Source organism: Marmota flaviventris, chromosome 10 (assembly GCF_047511675.1).
Source record: "Marmota flaviventris isolate mMarFla1 chromosome 10, mMarFla1.hap1, whole genome shotgun sequence".
NCBI classification, from domain to species: Eukaryota; Metazoa; Chordata; class Mammalia; order Rodentia; family Sciuridae; genus Marmota; species Marmota flaviventris.
The window spans coordinates 17,425,286-17,440,312 of NC_092507.1; positions in this window are offsets into that span (position 1 = coordinate 17,425,286).

Consider the following 15,027-nt stretch of genomic DNA (forward strand, 5'->3'; position numbering starts at 1 on the left):
GAGGGGGGGGAGAAAGAGAAAAGAAAGGGGGGAGAGCAAAGAGAGAGAGGGGAGAGGAGAGAATGAGAGAGAGAGCAAAAGTGAGAGAAGCAAGAGAGAGGAAGGGGGTGGGGAGAGCAAAGTGCAAGAGAGAGAGAGGGTGGGAGAGAATGAGAAAGAGAAGAAAGAGAGAGTGAGAGAGGAAAGAGAGAAAAAAGAGAGAGAGTGAAAGTGAGAGAAGAGAGAGAGAGAGAGCAAGAGAGGGGGGGCCCAGCAGGAGAGAGATTTTATAACCAAAATCTAATGGGGTCTCTGGGTCTGTAAGCTACCTTGTTGGCACACAGTGATTGGATCATACAGTAGTTGCTAAGGGTGTCATCTTCTGCCTTCAGGTAGATGGGGCAGGGGCTAGATGTGGGTTTTCGTTGCACCAGACAGTTGGGGACCAGTGTTCAGCCTTGAGTGGGGTGGAGTGTTCAGACTTGAGGCAAACGAGCAATAAGGAGCCAGATAGGTTAGGGTGAGGGTGGAGTGTTCAGCCCACCCTGCAGTTAACATTTGTTCAGCCTGCTCAGCAACTAACAGGTTCAATCCCCACTAGTGGGAAAAAAGAAAAGAAGGTCAGAATAACTGAAGAGTATAGAAGGAATAAAAAAGGGTCTTTCTGCTAAGATTGGAGAGCTTGGCAGGAATCATATCTCAGGTCTTTGGAGGATGCCTTAATGACAGCTATCCTGACAAGAACACTTTTGAGGTTTAAAGCAGGGAGAAGGAATTAAATTTGCATCATGTAAATAGTCACTGTGGCTACTGGGTGGATATTGAATGGTGTGCTGATGTGTCCGCCATCGTTAGTATTTTGGGCAGTGGAGGTGGTCAGAGAAAGGATTGCTTCTGCCTTCAAGGGGCCCAGATTTCATCCAGGGAGAGAACAAGATGTGACAACTACCTTTAGCAGCACTGGGCATTTCCTTCCATCATCACACTTAGATCACAACTTACAGAATTGCAAAACCCACAGCTAGAAAACTGAACTGGGCCCAGAGACACCAGTGTGGTGTTTAAAACAGTATGACTTTAAGACTTCTACACTGAAAACTACACACCACTGCTGAAAGAAATTAAAGAAATATAAATAAATGAAAGGACATCCCATGTTCATGAACTGGAAGACAATACTGTTAAAATGTCAACTACTCAAAACATACTGTAGATTCAATGCTATCCTTATCAAAATCCCAATTATTTTTGGGCAGAAATAGAAAAAATCCATTTTTAAATTTATATGGAATTGCTTTTTTCTTTCCTTTTCTTTGTGGTGCTGGGTATTGGGCTCAGGGCCCTTGCATGGTAGACAAGCATTCTACCACTGAGCTATGCCCCCAGCCCAGGGCAATCTTTTTACCAATTGATGCACAGAAAATTGGTCATCCACATGCAAAAGATTGAAGTTGGACCTGTACTTGCCACCTTATACCAAAATTAACTCAAAATGTGTCAGAGATATTAATATAGAGCATACCACTACAAAAGTCTTAGAAGAAAACAGGGGGAGGAGTTCTTGACTTTGGATCTGGCTGTAATTTCTTGGGTATTACACCAGAGGCAAAGGCAACAAGAGAAAAATAGATAAATTGGACTTCATCAAAATTAAAAACTTTTGTGCATCAAAGGACACTATTAGAGCTAGGTAAGGTGGCACATGCCTCAGCTACAGGAGGCTGAGGCAGGAGAATCACAAGTTTGAGGCTACCTGGGCAACTTGGTGAGGCCCTGTCTCAAAATAAAATTAAGGGTATGGAGCTGTGGCTCAGTGGCAGAGTATGTGCCTAGCATGTGTGAGGCAGTGGGTTCAATCCTCAGCCCCACATATAATGGGGCTATATAGCTCAGTGGTAAAGTGCTTGCCTTGCATGCATGAGGCACTGAGTTTGATCCTCAGCACCACATAAAAATAAATAAAGATAATGTGTGTTCATCTGCAACTAAATATATGTAAAATTAAATTAAAAAGATCTAGGGACTTAGCTCAGTGGTAGAGTGCTTGCTTAGCATGTATGAGGCCTTAGACTTAATCCCTAGTGCTGAAAAAATAATTATGCTATGCCAGATAACAAAAGGAGAAATCATGATTCCATTCTTATGAATGTGATGGTTAATCTTTGGGGATAACTTGACCAGGCCACAGGGATCCCAATTATTTAGCTAAGCATTATTTCTAAGAGATATTTACGGTTGAGATTAGCATTCAAATCAGTAGACTGAGTAAAGCAGATTGTTTTCCCCAATGTGAGTGGGTGAGTTAATCAGCTTTATGTCTCTGTGGCCAAAATACCTGACAAGAACAACTTAGAGGAGGAAAGGTTTATTTTGGCTCATGGTTTCCGAGGTTTAGTACATGGTCAGTTGAGTCCATGGACTCAGGCCCAGAGTGAGGCCCACCATCATGGTGAAGCCAGATTTAAAGTTAGGTAGTCAGTGTAGTTAGGTAAATCGGGTCTAATATCGAGTGAAATCTAAAATGGAGGCCATGCTGACAATGATTCCGGGAAACAGGACAACTCATGGAATGTTAATGAAGTCCCAGAAAGGCCCTAGGCCAAAGTCCACCCCAAAGAAATGTTAATAGAACCCAGGAAACAGCCCCCAACAGATTTGGAGATAGCCCATCCCAAGAAGTGATAATGAAGTCCTTCCAGCCCAGATTACTTGTTTGGCCCACCTGTGTCCCAACCCTTCCCCCTTACATTCCATCACCAAAACTATAAAAAGGGGAGACAACGCACTTCCACGGATTCCACCTCTTGGGTTCCCTTCTTCCTCCGGGAGAAGTCTTTTCTGCTGTCCTTTAATAAACTTCTAATTTCTACTCTGACCTTGCCTAGGCGTGTGCTTTTCTGGTGTTATTCTTCAACATTGGGGAAGCAAGGACTCGTCACCGGCCAACAGCGGTAACAATGGCAGAAGGGCATGGTAGAGGAGTGCTGCTCCATTCATGGCAGCCAGGAAAGGGAAGGGAACGGGCTTCTGGGAACATAAACCCTTCCAGGGCATACCCCCAGTGAACCACTTCCTCTACCATGCTCTACCTGGCTACAGTTACCACCCAGGCCATCCAACTAGGACAGACCAATTAGGTAACAGCTGTCACAATCCAATCACTTCACCTCTGAGTATTCCTGAAATAACCCAGGATCTTTTGAGGATGCCTCATATACAAACTATAACATTTCCGCTCCTGGCCCCCAGAAGCTCACATTCATCTCACAATGTAAAATACCTTTAGTTCACCTCCAAGAGTTCCATAGTCTTAATAGTTTCAGCATTGCCCAAAAGTTCAAGTCCAAAGTCTCCTCTGAGACTCCAGGCAAAACTTGTGAGCCCCTGTAAAAATCAAAAGCAAGTTACCTATATCCAGTATACGATGGCACAGAGTAAATATTCCAGTTACAAAAGGGAGGAATAGGGACATAGAAAGAAGGGATAGACCAAGACCAAGCCAGGCAAACAAGTCGCAGAACTGTCTATTGTATCTAGGTCATATGGCTGTGGGATGGACTCTCCAAATGGCTTAAGCATTCCTGCTCCTCTGGCCTCGCTGGTTGCAGGGTGTGTGGCCTCGCAGTGTAAGGGTAAAAGAAATTGAAGTTAAAGCGTAAAAGTTAAAGGGTAAAAGACCGGGTATTGTAAAGTTTCAAAGCTGCAAGGTCTGAGTTAAAATGTAAAGGACTAGGTATTGTTAGGTTTCTATGCTACCTGCAAAACCTGAAATTTCTGTAGCTGTTAAGACAATGCTTGGAACCGCCCAGTAAATATTTCCCCTGACTGCTTGGTTGTTTAATAACTGAAGGGCTCTGTGTGGTCGCGCGTAGGCATCGCAGGGCCTAAACCAATCAGTTTGAATGTGTACCCCGCTTTAGAACTGACCTATCACCCCCACCTGACCTGTTCCCGCCAATGAATGAACTAATCATGTTTAGGAGTTGTTGTTCAATTTTCCCGCGCCTCATGATGATTTGTTCTGATGTATGCAAAGCCCCCGCCCTCCCCAAAAAGTGTACTTAAGCACTGCTTGACCTCTGCTCTGGGCTCTGGGCTGTTCTCCCTTCCTGAGTGGGCACGGAGCCCTAGCATGCTAGATCAATAAATCCCCTTCTGCCAATTGCATGAGTGGTCACTTGGTGGTCTCTTTCTCCGACGTTTCGCCGGACCCTTACAGCAGACAGTCCACATTACTTACATCTCTTCATTCCTGAGGTCTTCATTCTGGCTTCACCTTCTCAGGGACAGTCTGCAGGGACTCCAGCCCTGCCTTGCTCTTCCTGGCTTCCCAGTACTTCCTTTGAAGTCTTGATGGAAGCCTTCATGACCCCTTAACTCCAATATCCTGCATTCCTGCAGAGCCAGTGTTGCCGTTGGGATGTCCAGTTGGAAGTCCAGGTCCTTCGTGTCCTGAACAGAGAGTTGAGCAAGACACACAGAAGTAACAGTCAAAGAACAGCTTTACTGAAGGAGAAGGTAGCACTCTGTTAGGTAAAGTTGAGTGGGCTGAGCAAGAGAGGGATGCTCAAGGCCCCAGTGTCTGGAAATTAGGGTCTTATATAGTGAGCTGTGGGGCATTCTCTTCCCTTTATGGACCTGATTGAAGACCTCACCTCATTTGCTTCCATTGGTTACCTTATGATACCTGGTTAGAATATTTTTCCATTCCCCTCTATTGGTTATTTTAGAAAACCTAATTAGAATACTGCCCACTTTACCCCCATTGGTCATTTTACAATTTAAACCTGTGGTGGGAGTTGTCATGATGATAAATCCTCAGTGGCAGGAGTTATCATGGTAATGGGGATCCGTTGTAAACAGGGACAGGACTCATCTCCTTGTTTTATCTTCCAGTGGCTTCTTATCTCTTATACCTTATCTCCACCATCTTGATGTTCCTGAATTCCTACCTAACACCAGCACCACATGGTTGATGGCAAGGTCTTTGTCAGTTCTAGCAGTAGCTGACTCCCTGAGGTCATGGCTGCAGTGGCCTTTAAGTGCCTGGAGACTGAGCACAGTGAAACAAATTCTTAGGTCTCCTTTCACAAACAGGACACATCCATATCTATTTTCAAAGAAATTTTCTCTTTACACCCAGAAGCCTCCAATGGGTATGGTCTTGCAAATTCCTGAGATGCCCTCAAACCATCTTATCTCTGTGCAAAGTACTCAGCATATCTTTAGGGGATACAGTCTCTTCAATAAGTACAACTTCCTTGTCCCTAGTTTTAAAACTACAAGTTTTAAAGATCCTTTAGCCCTATTTTCTTAATTCTCACAGTAAATCTGTCTAAATGCCGCCTGCAATATCCATCCCACTGACTGGAAGTTTGGCTGCCTTGAAATTTTCTCTGTCAGATTTATTAGGCCATCACTTTTATTTATTTTTTATTTTTTATTTTTTTAAAATATTTTTATTTTTTAGTTATTGGCGGACACAACATCTTTGTTTGTATGTAGTGCTGAGGATTGAACCCGGGCGCACGCATGCCAGGCGAGCGCGCTACCGCTTGAGCCACATCCCCAGCCCTAGGCCATCACTTTTATATTGCACTTCACACAACATCTCAGGATAGGAGCAAAATATAGCCAAGTTCCTTGCCAAAATATAACATGAATGACCTCTGATCCAATTTCCAGTGGAATCCTCATTTTCTTCTGAAACCCCATGAGCACAGTCTGCAATTCCTATAATCATTCTGGTCTTCTGAGCTCCCACCAGAATTTCCCATTAAGCTCTGTTTACAACATTCTACAATTTTTCCATCCTGAATCTCAAAACTTTCCCAAATTCTTCCCACTGATAGACCCAACCTGATCTTTTCTTAAAATTGGGAGCCATCTCGCCACAAAGCCATGAAAAGATAATTTCAGCTTTACTATAAATTACTGCAAATTCTGAACCTGCTTGGAATGCCTGCCCGTGCCTTGAACTCACCATGCCTGGCTCTCTGACCAGATAGCAGCCCTCTCTGAAACTTTAGTGACGCCTCACAAATCTTGGCCTTCCCTGGCCAGATAACGACCCTCTCTGAGGCTCTAATGACCTTCATAAATTCTGATGTCGGGGCCAGCAAAAATGTAAACTACCATTTGTGTTATGCTCGTCAGAGTTCTGTTATCTGTAACCCCCCTTTGTGTAACTTTCTGGGCTATAAAGCTGGGCTGCAGGAAAGCTGGGGTGCTGTCTTGTTCCTGCGGTTTTGGGTGGGAGAGGCAGCCCAGCTGGTCGAAATAATAAGTTTGCTTTAATTTGATTTTAATTGGAGTCAGTGGTCTTTTCTTGCGTCCTGGTCTAACACCACACATCAGCTCCAAAGGCTTCTGGACCACATGGGCAGATTAGTCAGAAGATGACCCCACTCCTGGCACTATTTTCTGTGTTAGTCAGCTTAGAGGAGGAAAGGTTTATTTTGTCTCAGAGTGTCAGAGGTTTATTCCATGGTCAGCTGAGTCCATTGCTCTGGGCTCAAGGTCAGACAGAACAGCATGGTGGAAGGCATGCAGAGGAAAACTGTTCCATTCAGCAGCCAGGAAGCAGAGAGAGGAAGGAAAGGGGCTACTGAGAACATGAACCCTCCGAGGGCACTCCCCAGGTGACCCCCCTCTTGCAGTCCTACTCTACCTGGCTTCAGTTACCACCTTGTCCATTCAAACTGGAATGGACCCAGTAGGTTACAGCTCTCACAGTCCAATCACTTCACCTCTGAACATTGCTACGTTAACATAGGAGCTTGGAGAATAGCTCGTGTGCCAACCATAACAGTGAGTACCTATATCAAACAGAAAAGTGGAGGAAGGAAGAATCTTCTCAGCTTGATCTGGGTTTCTTGGGCCTTCCTGCTTGGACTAGAAGCACACCACCGGCTTTTTTTGGTTCTCCAGTTTGCTGATGGAAGATTGTAGGGCTTCTTGGCTTCCATAATCAGTGGGCCAATTCCACCTATTGGTGGATCTCCTACTGGTTCTCTTTCTCTGGAGAACTCTAATACACTGAGTTACCTAGAATAGTCAGATTCACAGAGAAAGCAAGTAGGAGCTAGGGGAGGGGAAGTGGGGAGTTTTGTATAACAGGTTTATTGTTTTAGTTTGGGATGATTGTTTTAGTTTAGTGGAGATGGTTATACAACAATGTGAATATACAGAATGTTATTGAGCTGTACACTCAAAATGTGTCGGGGTTTTTAGTCCTTCCCCTCTTCCCTCCTGACCTGTGGGAGAGATTGGGGGAGCACGCCCCGGCCAGGACAGGCCAAGAAGGGTAAAGGTCGACTGCCCGCCCACACCCAGCCCTCCCTCCCTGGAGGACAATCAGACGTGCCAGGGAAAACTGTCAAAGCAGGATCTCGTTTAATGAGAAAACATACACAGCTAATATAATGTACAGGAGCCAATCAGGGAAAAGGTCAGCAGGGTGGGGAGAGTTTACGTGTACACCCATCCTACAGGCAGTAATGGGAGACACGAGCTGTCGAGCTGTCCGTGAGGGCAGAAGGGTTCTGAGCCTATCCTAGAGGTGGTCCCATTCTTCATCACAACCCACGGCAATGCCTTCTGGCTAATCGCTAGGTGCTCTCTTAGCCACCTATGGCCCCAGGACTGGGAAGCGGGTAGCAGCCAGCAAGTTAAGTTTCCTCTTTTCTGAAGCAACATGCCCCACGTTACATCTTGCCCTACAAAAATGGTGAATTTTATGTTATGTACCTTTTACCATAATTTACAAAAAGAAGTATACTTAGATCCCCCAAAATGACTTAAGGCAACCCATATCATTTCCAGTTTTCTAGTCCCTACCATTCTGTTCTCTATTTGCCCCCTAAAACCACTTGTTGGCAAGTTCTGCCAAAGTAAATAACTTATACACCCAGTTTTAGGCGAATGCCCTAAAGGAAAGAAGAGAGACTTTAGCTGGTTGTTTGCTGTGGCGTCCCCAGTACTGAAACCAAGGGAATCCTAAATAAACCTTCTAGCTTCACTTGCTTTCAGTTACTTGTTTTTAGTAAGCTTTGAATCGTCACTGGTTTTGGAGGTCTCACAGCTGAGCAATATATCATTAGTCTCTCACTAGCTCTGTGGTAGATGACCCTCTGACACGTGGGTCATGATGATATGGTTGCCTAGGTTACTTATCAGCAACTTGAAGTCTGTTTTGGAGACCTCTGACTCTTCACTTGGTCCTGCACAAATGTCAAACTTTTGATGTCACGAGGCCCCAAACTCCAGCCTCAGATCATGCTAACCTCATTTTCTGAAGGCGCATCCCAAGCAGAGCCATGGAGTCTGCTTTGCATGCACAGACCACTGACCCTTCTCCTCCAGCCACGTTCCTCCAGGTCTTTTTTTCTTTCTTTTCTAAGAGGAAGGATTTATTTTGGCTCATGGTTTCAAGGGTTGATGTCATGATCAGTCTGTTCTATTTCTTTGGGCCTGAGGTGAGTCTTTCCCCAAGCCTTAAGTCACCCTGTTACTGAACCCAAGTTCATTTACTTGCCACTTGAAAAGGCCCAATGACTTGAGGACAAGTTGTGGGGCAAAAAAAAGAAAAAAATGCTTTAGAAAATCAGCAAACCAAGAAGAGAGCAGGCTATTGCCAATAAAGAGCATGTTAACTTAGCGTGAGTTTCCAGCCGCTTTGTAAGGGGGAGAGAGTCAGGCAGGGGGCTTAGGTTAGGCAAGGACCAATAACTGGAGACTTCTAGTCCCCTTTCCAGTAGTCCGAAATGGGATGGTATAGAACTGGTAGTTGGTACTCATATAATCACAAGGTCTTGATGCCCCTGTAAATCTTGAAAATATCTTGGTGCCTTTAGTCTTGAAGGGGGAGGAGAGAGATTAGGTAAATTTAGAGCTAATCAACTTTGTACTACCCGGATGAGCATCCCTTGTGACTAATATCTACATGCAGAGATGAGCAGAAATCTGACCCGAAGGTTAAGTTGCAAAAGAGACAGATGCAAAATGAAGACAGAGATGCGAAACTTTTCACCCTGTTTTAGTCGCCCATCAAATACTTTCACAGGCCTAAGTGAACAGTGCTGTCAGCATGAACAACTCTCAAGCCCCCACAGTGGTGCACACCTGCAATTCCAGTTACTCAGGAGGCTGAGGCAGGAGGATCTCAAGTTCAAAGCCAGCCTCAGTGACTTAGCAACACTCTGTGTCCAAGTCAAAAAATTAAAAGAGCTGGGAATGTAGCTCAGCGGCAGAGCCCTTGCCTCACATGCTTGAGGGCTTGGGTTCGTTCATTCCCAGTACCACAAAAAACAAACAAACAAAACTTCAAATGTCTGAAAAGTAACCTAGGCAACCATGATTATGGCCCACACGTCAGTTTCAACTTTAGCAGAGCCTGCCGGAGACTAATAACATATTGCTCAGCTGTATGGCCTTCAAAATTAGAGAATTTTTAAGTCTACTAAAAGCAAGTGAAGCTAGAGGGTGTATTTAGGCTTTTGTTTAGTTACAGCCCTGCTTCTTTATCCCATAAGCATCCCCAAACCCTATCCTTGGGAGGTGGATTTGAGAACTGGGACTCTTCTTCTACATTCAGCTGCTTTTTGAATAAGCTTTTTTTTGCAAAACTCTGTCAGTGATTGGCATATTGTGCCGTGGGCAAGATGGACCTGGTTCAGGAACGATACCAGGCACGTGGCTGGCACTAAGCATTTCCTGAAAGAGTATTACTGAGCCATTACATGAGGATCTGCTCACCATCACCCTCAGTTGGAATCTTATTTTAAGCAAGATGCTTTCTTATTTGTGCTGTGACCTCTCTCAATTGAAAGCTTACAACAATGTTAATAACAGCAAAAACAACATGTTCAGCACATTTTATGTCAGTTGTATTATTTAGTAGCTTTGCATGTATTATTTATCACAAACTCTGCAAGATACACATTACTCTGCATTTTAGAACCGAGGAAGCTAAGGCTCAAGAGGCTGAGGCAGGAGGATTTTGAATTCAAAGCCAGATTCAGCTAAAATGAGGCGCTCAGCAACTCAGTGAGACCCTGTCTCTAAATAAAGTACAAAATAAGGGCTAGGGATGTGGCTCAGTGGTTGAGTGCCTCTGAGATCAATCCCTGGTACAGAGAGAGAGAGAGAGAGGTTAAAATAACTTTTCTAAGATGGGAGGCAAGCTCAGACTCGATCCCAACCCCTAGACCTTGTTTTCTTGGCTGCATGCTAGGGCTATTTCTTTCTTTTTTCTTCCTTCTCTCAACTCTACAAAGACTATAGAATATTTTTACTAAAAAGAGATTGGGAGGCTATGACCAAGACACAACTTGCTAAGTGCTGGGAATGTAACTTCCTCAGGCCTTCAGATTTTATGGTAATAGGTTTTTTTCTTGAAGCATTTTTTTAAGTCGTTTTTTGGACTCATGGAGTAGGTTGGGCCAGCTAAGGAATTAATACCTCAATTTAGGCAATAAGTGTATGATAACCATAATTGAAATACCAGTTGTTTTCAGGAAAAAGGTTTTTGTACTCAAATTGCATTTCTAATGCACAACAGTAAATTTCTATTTATAGCTCTTCCTTAAAAGCAGAGGACCCCTCCCCTCCCCAGATGCTGTGATACATGGTAATTCCAGTTACTTGGGAGACTAAGGCAGGAGGGTCACTTGGGTCCAGGAATTTGAGGTAAGCCTGGGCAACACGGAGAACCTGTCTCACAAAACACAAACAGCAGAGGAACTGACCTCCCTTCTGCAACTTGGAATAATGCTTAAATCCCACACCTTCTTCTCTGCAAAATTTGTGAGTGGTAGCAGACTTTTTATATTAGTGCAACTTGGCCAGTGTGGACTTCTATGAAAGTTTATGATACTCTGGGCCATGAAACAAATAAATAATTGTGCCATATGTATCCTATTAATTCACCATAATGCAATTAACTTAGAAATACGAAAACATTATCTTTTAAAATTATGAACAAAACCCTAACTCATGGATCAAAGAAAACAATCGTGGGTTGGAGATGTAGCTCAGTGGCAGAGTGAGTGCTTAGCCCACATAAGGCCCTAGGTTCCATCCCCCCAGCACTGCAAAACTAAATAAATAAAAGAGTACCGATATATGTAACATAAATAAACTTTGAAAATCTGCTAAGTGAAGAAGCCAGATACAAAAGAATGTTTATTGTATGATGTCTTATATTTTTTTTTCAATTTGTTTTTAGTTGTAGATGGACACAATACCTTTATTTTGTTTGTTTGTATGTATGTGGTGCTGGAGATCAAATACAGTGCCTCATGCATGCTAGGCAAGTGCTCTACCACTAAGCCACAACCCCAGCCCCTGATTTCTTATTTTTTGAGACTGGTAGAAAACTTGCCTGGCATATGTGAGGCCCTGGGTTTAATCCTCAGCACAACACACACACACAAGCTTATAATGACAAATTTTATGCTTAAATTAAATGTGTGTGTATATGTGTATACACTCTGCACTGGGGATTGAAACCAGAGCCACATGCTGGACAGCACTTTACCACTGAGCTACATCCCTAGCCATTCTTATTTTTAAGACAGGATTTCACAAGTTGCCCCCACTGGCCTTGAATTTTTGATCTTCCTGCCTCAGCCTGCTGAATCACAGGGACTACAAGTGTGTGCAACCTTGTGGGGCTTATGTTACATATTTTTAATCACAATTTTAAAAAGATTAGTTAAGCATGGTGGCACACACTTGTAATCCCAGCTACCTGGAGACTGAGGTAGAAGGGTCCCAAGTTCCAGGCCAGTCTTGAGAACTTAATGAGACCCAGTCTCAAAATAATAAAAAGGGTGCGAATGTAGTTCAGTAGTAAAGTGCCCCTGAGTTCGATCCCCAGAACCCAAGCAAACGATAAAACCATTGTTAAGAGTAATTTCTTTCATAGGTATACCAATTAGCTTAAAAGTGGAAACAACCCAAATGTTCTTCATTCAAGTGGTGGATAAATGTGCTAAATCCATTCAATGGGTTATTATTCATTCATAAAAAGAAATAAAGTAACAATAAATGCCACAACATGACATGACACATAAGCCAGACACAAGAGACCCTATATTGTAGGATTCCATTTATAAGAGGTACCTAAAATAGGCAAGTTCAAGTTCCCAGAGCAGATTAGTGTGTGTCTGGGGCTGGGAGAGGGTTGAGTGAAAGAGGTGATGACTGCTAATAGGTATGGGGTTTCTTTTAAGAATGAAATTGTTCTACAATTATTGTGATAGTTAGAAGTCTAATCTGTGAATATACTAAAGACCACTGAATTGTACATTTTTAAATGGGACAATGTTTATTTCAGTATTTATCTCAGTGTTAGTTATGTCTCAAAAATTTGTTTTTAAAGAATGGTAAGAAACATGCTTAAATAAAGGGAGGAAAAGTCCCAAAATAACCCATGAGAGAGTCCCCTGGGCCTCCATGGCCCAGTCTTTCTGGTTGCTTGAGGTTGGCTCCACCCGTCCAGGGTCCTGGGCTTGACAGTCTCCAGGCAGTCACAGGGGCAGGGCTATCTAGTCCTGGGAGCCACACCTGCAACATTTCCAGCCCTTTAACAGACTCATGGGGTCACATTGATAGCTGGCCAAGATCAGGACCATGCAGAAATGACTCGTCATACTAGGCAGGATCTCATGGCAAATGGGAGTAAGTGGCCTCCCAAGGTCCCCAGCTGAGGAATGGAGACCAAGGTCCCCAGGTGAGGAATGGAGACACACCATGGGCCTGTTATGTAAGGGGTTCCAATTTAGCTCTTCATTATAAACTGTGCTGACCTCTTCTGGTAATTTCAGTACTAGTGACCTCAGACTTTCCTGTTGATGGCAAATCTTGTAAGGCATTCAGTTGACTGTTGCCACTGAGAAAGACCCTCCAGCGGGGATTTAGGAGATGCAGATTTGCTAGAAACATCTGTACAGTCTGGAACGCTGGAGGGGGAGACACCCCTTGGACTTCTATTGTGGAAGTCTTCACAGCAAACCATCCAGGCCTGTCACCCTCCACAGACTATTCTCCTTGATCAGGGAGGCTGAGAGGAAGAATCACATCGCGCACCTGGATTCTGTGAGGAGTTGGACCACACTTGACTCCCACTTAACCATTCTGGAATCTGGAATCGCGATCCAAAATCACGGATTTACTCTAGACTGGAGACGCAATCTGGTCTTGGCGACTTGGGGAACACAGTTGGGGACTCGATTTTCAAAGGAGTTGGATCTGTTTTTATAGCAGCCTTTCTCAAGCAATACCCAGCCGCACAAATGTACCCATCGATATCCTTGGAGCTACATTTTGGGAATCATTTTTTAAAGGAACTGAAAAGCCATCCGTGTTCATAGCAAGCACCCTGGCGAGGATTTACTTAAGACGCCAGACGCAACACTGAGGTCTTGCGGAGCAGGGGCGGGCTTTGCGATGGAATCTTCCAAGAGTCAGAGCTACGGTCCTGCAGGAACCATGCTGGACTCGCGCCCCCCAAGCGCTCCAGACATTTGGTACCTGCTGGAAGACGCAGGAGCTGGGGACACTGCTGGCGCCGCGAAGAGTTACTTCGACTGTGGAGTCACTCAACGAGGTTGAGCGAGACGTTCCGGGCAGTCCCTGCGCGGAGCCCGAGCCCAAGCCCCGGGCGGAGCCCTGAGCCCGTGCTCTGGGCCCGCGCGTCTCCCGCCCATCTGCACCTGCTCCCTTGGGAGAGGGCTGTTGGAAACTGGAGGCCGTTGGAGTGCGACGGTGGGAAGTCTCTTGCTAATTTTGTTTTAGAGTCTTGAAGTCTTTTGTTATGGTACATGGGATCCCCCACCCCCACCCCGGTTTCCTAATTCCTGGATTGAAGAAGTGCAATTGATTTTTATTGATTCAACGACTCGTTTTCTGTGTAGTTAACATCATCCGAGAACAATGACAGCTTGGTTTCATCCTTGCTGCTCCTTATGCCCCTTTTTCTTTTACTTGTGTTACTGCATCTATTAGGACCTCCCCCCAGATATGGAATACAGTGATAGGGGACACCCCACCATATTCCCGATTGCAAAGACTTACTTCTAAATATCTTTTAGAAAGACTTGCTTTGTCATCTTTTTATAAAATCACAAATATTTTGAATATTATCAAAATTCACAAAATGTGAAGGTAACCTTGAATTCCTGAAGTAGCCAATTGTGATGTGATTTGTGTGTGTGTGTGGCGCTGGGGTCAAACCTGGCTTCTGCTGGCCAGGTACTTGCTGGACCACAGAGCTACATTCCCAGCCCTGATTTATGTTCTCATGAATATTTCCTGGATTCAGTTTGCCAATCAATATTTTGCCTAGAACTTTTTGCATTATTGTTCATGTATGGAGAGGGTTATTCTTTTATCTCTCATCTTAATTGTGGCATCAAAATGATTATATCATGAGAGTTGTGTTTCCTTTTCCTAGTCTGAAAAGCTGTACAACTTCCAACTTTGTTGCAGGTTCCTGTGGCTGACCTGTGAAACCTCCTGGGTCTAGTGTCTTTTTTATGAGGAGTTTTCTTTTACCCCTTCCTTTTGAGTCTTCTGTTAGAGATACTTCTGCCTTCTTTGGTGTGTTCTTCCTAATTTCTTTGTGCTGATACTACACTGCTCGTTATGTTTCAGACTTGTTTTCGACGTTAACCATTAAAAGAAAATGAAACATTTTCCTTAGGAAGATTTCTTCCCCAAGTTATTATTGTCCCATAAGCATGAACAATGACAGTTGTAAAACCACTATGTGGGTCATTTGATACTGCTTTTTTGGTATTTTAGATTCTTTTAATTTAAAAATAAAATTTTAAAATATTTTCTTAGTTGTCCATGGATCTTTATTTTGAGAAAAATATTCTTTAACTGTTGGGTAAAGATTTCTAAATATATCTTAAATAAAAAAGAAATAGAAACTGGGTGCAGTGGTGCCTGCCTGTTATTCCAGTGGCTCAGGAGGCTGAGGCAGGAGGATTGCAAGTTCAAAGCCAGCCTCAGCAACTTAGGGAGGCCCTAAGCTATTTA